Source organism: Octopus bimaculoides, chromosome 6, assembly GCF_001194135.2.
Source record: "Octopus bimaculoides isolate UCB-OBI-ISO-001 chromosome 6, ASM119413v2, whole genome shotgun sequence".
Classification (NCBI taxonomy): domain Eukaryota; kingdom Metazoa; phylum Mollusca; class Cephalopoda; order Octopoda; family Octopodidae; genus Octopus; species Octopus bimaculoides.
This window is the reverse complement of record NC_068986.1, coordinates 4,669,108-4,673,671: the sequence shown is the minus strand read 5'-3', so window position 1 is coordinate 4,673,671 and position 4,564 is coordinate 4,669,108. Positions and strand designations below refer to the sequence as shown.

Below are 4,564 nucleotides of genomic sequence, written 5' to 3'. Positions count from 1 at the left end.
TATCTCGTTTGCATATTTAACTCATTTGTTTTCATACTTCATGTTGTTTACACAGTTGGTGACGTTCTGTACCCATACATGCATATATATATATATATATATATATATATATATATATATATATAATGGGCTTCTTGCAGTTTCTGTCTACCAAATCCACTCACAAGACTTTGGTCAGCTCAGGGCCATGGAAGACACTTGCTCAAGGTGCCATACAGTGGGATTGAACCTAAGACCACAGGGCTGTGAAGCAGCCATACCTGCACCTATGTATTTAGTATTACTAAATCAATTTCCTCACTAAATCCTGCAGCATTTACTACTTAGTTTCTTGAATAACTGTTATGCTAAATAATGCATCCAAATCTATTTTTTCACTAAATCATGCATCAAAAAGTGCATCCAAAACTATTTTTTCACATAATTAAGCATGAAATAGTGCACCTTATCCTAAACTATTTCCTGAAGACCACCTGCTATGAGGAACCCCTCTACATTTAATTTACATTTTCCAGAAATCTGTTTCAATCAGCTTCAATAGTTAAAGGTCAAATAATCTTTGTTGCAAATTTAAGCAGAATATTCAGATGTGATCTGTCAGTAGATTGATACAATCCACTTTTATAAATGTGTCAGATACAGACATAAACACATTCATGAAGTATTTCTTACAGGTAAAGATACAGTTTATTTTATTCATATACAAGATTGTTTCTTCTGAGTGACAAAATGGAGGTAGTTATTGTTGTTTAGTCTGAGGTTAGTCCTGATCAAGTAGACCTATGATTAAATATATTCCCACCATGACCATCCCATCTGCTTGTATATTTAGGACTACATTGTTCAACTTGTCCCTTGTTTTTTTTAAAGATAAGAAGTTATGATCTGAGGGTTGATATTTGTTAGCTATTTCTTAGTAGGCTGAGTAATGGCTATGTCTTCAACATGCTGGAATAGAAACTGAATAGTCACAAATTCCACTCTGAATACTTGAGCAATTGCGCTTTGCTTGTAAGAAATGCAAATAAATGTCTATGTTAGCTTGTGTAATTGTTAACGGGTTCTATTCCTAGCAAAAGCCTAAAGGAATGGCCATGTAGCATAGCAAAGATAGTTGAATTATGTCCCTTAGCTGGCAAACACCACCGGGTGGCAAAGATAGCTGAATTAGGTCCTTTCGATGAGATAGGCCACTAGGTGGCATGACAGCAGACACCAATGTTTGCCATTTTGGTACACCCAGATGCACAATCTCTCTTCTGCCTAAAGGCCAATAAATTTTATTTATCATGGTAAAACAGCCCTCAAAATATATAAATATCCATCTTTGTGAAATGCCATTCTATTTATACTGACAGCTAAGAAAACAGATGTTGAAACAATGAAATAAATTAAAAAGAATGGATGCTATACAATAAATCCTTTCTGCTATAGGTGCAAGGCCTGAAGTTTTGGGGAATTACATTGAAAGGATGAAAGGCAAAATCAGACTGTGTAATTTGAACTTGAGAGTGTAAAGCCAGAAGAAATGCTAACAATTCTACCAGCTCACTACCTTATGCTATACAATAATAAACTAAAAAGGTAAATGCTGTAAAGTTTGCTTAACTACTAATTCACAGTAATTAGCAGATCATTTCACAGGTTATAAAAAGTAAAATTTAAAACACTTACAATTAAACACAAGTCTTTACTGTTGAGATGAAAAATCAACAACATTGTCAGTAAGTAGTGTTATTTCTAAATATCTATTACAATACAATCTGTTATTCTAAGCATACATGTATGATGTCTACAGATGCCTGCCTGCCTGCCTTCCTTCTTTTCTTCCTTTCTTTTTTAGAAGTCAAGTGGAGGAGACAGTAGACAATATCATTAGAATTTTTCAGTTTCTATGAGAAATAAAGAATTTACAGGAAGGGCATTTTTTTTTTTCTTTAGTGATTATAGGAAGTTAAGCAAAACTGTTTATTACACCATGCACTGTGGAAGATAAATTAACAGGAATATGTGAGGATATTCATAAAGCTATAAAAGGAAGCAAGTAGCTTCAATAAATGTGCCAAAATGAACAGATAGAAAAACATGTCCATATGGTGATTTAACCATATGGTTAAATAGGAATTGGAGGCTAAATAAAAACAACAAATAAAGCTGGTTGCCATTGTTGTGAATAAAATAAATGAGAAGAGCTAAGTTATTTCACCTCTTAGAAAACTGTAGTCTGATCAATATATTTTATGTCCATTTTAAGCAAGAATTTTGCCCAAACTACTCACATTATCTTTCATTCTTCTGGGGCTGATCGGTTAACTACTGGTTATCATTGACTATACCTCCACAAAGTGTGTGGCTTGTACCAAAGTTAGAAATCAATATATTTTCGTCTACAGTGATATATGATAATTAGTACGACTATGCTGCTTAATTATTTTTTCTTGAACATGAGAATATCAAGTTTAGAATTACTATTGCAGAGTCATTAGAAAATTTAGTATATATTGAGGAATGTAAAGAAGATTTTTGCTATTGGAAACTAGAGAAAAAAATATAAGATAATTTTATACATAATCCTTATGTTACTATATTTCTGTTGAAGTAGATTGCCTTCATTTAGAATAATTTTGAAAAGAATGAAGAATTTAGAAAAATACCTAAGACAAATTAACATGAAATTTTGATGAAATATTTTAATTTAGATAACTTTAAAACAGGAAGTCTGTGTCAAAGAACCGGAGGCAGTCTGAAGGTGATGTATAGATTACGAAAACAAAACAAACTAATTAAAGAGCAAACATTGTGTTATCAAAAAGTTTGTAAATAGGGGTGACTTTCAATAGATAGAAAATTTTTCAGAATAATTAGCTGCCCAAGTATATAAATTATAGAACTCTATAAATTTTAATTAAAGTAATTTAGCAGGGAAATAAGAAAACAGCGATGTCATTTTATAAAAATTTATACAAGACTGGAAACCATAAATGTTTTATGTTATTTCTACATGGAAATAAAACATACACACACACACAAACACATTTTTGTTTTTAATCGAATGTTTCCCTCCATATATGTATTGTTAAGGAGTACAGAGACTCAAATCAACAAGGGAACAGAACCCAAAGTAACACGGATGAAAAATGAACAGATGAAGTGTTGTAAAATCATTATGTAAGAACTGAAGTTAATTTATTTTAATTTCAATTACTCACTGTTTAGCATTCAAAAGCCACAGCATAAAACCTATAAAACAAACAAATAAAAAATATATATTTTTGAAATTTTAGGCAAAAATTAACATCAAAACATTTTAAGAAAAGGTAAAGAAACATGCATGTAAAGAAATTTATATTTTCAATGCAGGTTTTTCTTATAAATTCCTTTGTTTTATATTTTATAGTTTTTAACCAAAAGTAGATAAAATATTGACGATAACATTTAAAACATGGTGGCTATCTTAATGAATCAAAGATGGAGCATTTGATTACTTACAGTCAACAGAAGATAAAGATTATAAAAGATTTTAATGGAGGAACCAATTTGTAACTAAACAAATTTTTGTTATTGATTCTCTTTGATCAATTAGGATTGTAATAGGAAAGGTTAAATGAGTACTTGAGAATTAAAGTCTAGGGGAATGGGAAAAAGGGAGGACAAGAAGGTAGAGGAAAATAGAGAAATAAGCACATAATTTAGAGGGGAGATAGAGTTAAATGGATAATGTAAAGATGAAAGAAAAGCAAAAATGAAAAAAATAAGAAAAACAATAAAAAATATACAAAAACACTGAACTTGAAAGGAGAGTATAAAATAAAGGCTTTCAGGGAATAAAATGAAAAGTTCTAAAAGAGAAAAGGGTTTAAAAGTTAACAGAACATGTGGAAACACAAAGAGAAAAAGAACATGAAAGGAGATAGAACATATAAGAAGAAAAAAAAAGGGTTGGGGTGGTGGTGATCTTGAAAGTAAATGAGTGACAAGGAGAATGAAAGTATTTGAAAGAGACTAAAGGAAAGATGTAAAATATGGATTTGTGAGGTTTTTCTTTTGGGAAATTAAGATAACAATGATGGCAGAGAAAATAAAGAGGAGACAGCTGTAATATTTTAAAGTAATACATTTAATATTCTTTCAATTTGCATGTTTTACTGGTGTCATTAGATAGATTAAGTCACCAAATAACAATCAGACAATCGCATATTTTTGAGTGGGTATTATTATATTTGGATATTCCACCCCACCCCACAAACATCTGCTATAAAACCCCACCCCAAGTTTTGAACCTATGCTCTACATATATAATATCTTAATTTACAAGCTTTGCTATATATATATATATCATCATCATCATCATCGTTTAACGTCCGCTTTCCATGCTAGCATGGGTTGGACGATTTGACTGAGGACTGGTGAAACCGGATGGCAACACCAGGCTCCAGTCTAATTTGGCAGAGTTTCTACAGCTGGATGCCCTTCCTAACGTCAACCACTCAGAGAGTGTAGTGGGTGCTTTTACGTGCCACCCGCACGAAAACGGCCACGCTCAAAATGGTGTCTTTTATGTGCC

The 4,564-nt window shown here is 31.8% G+C and overlaps 1 protein-coding gene across 5 annotated transcripts in view; it reads right to left on the bottom strand.

Moving 5' to 3' along the window:
* The window catches only part of LOC106875251 (protein-tyrosine sulfotransferase 1), a 503,452-nt gene that overhangs the window by 30,051 nt on the left and 468,837 nt on the right, over positions 1-4,564 (bottom strand). For all 5 annotated transcript variants that reach the window (XM_052968563.1, XM_052968566.1, XM_052968565.1 and 2 more), the window contains one exon: positions 3,210-3,240. The gene's annotated coding sequence lies outside the window, so the exon portion shown is untranslated. The remainder of the gene's footprint in view (positions 1-3,209; positions 3,241-4,564) is intronic.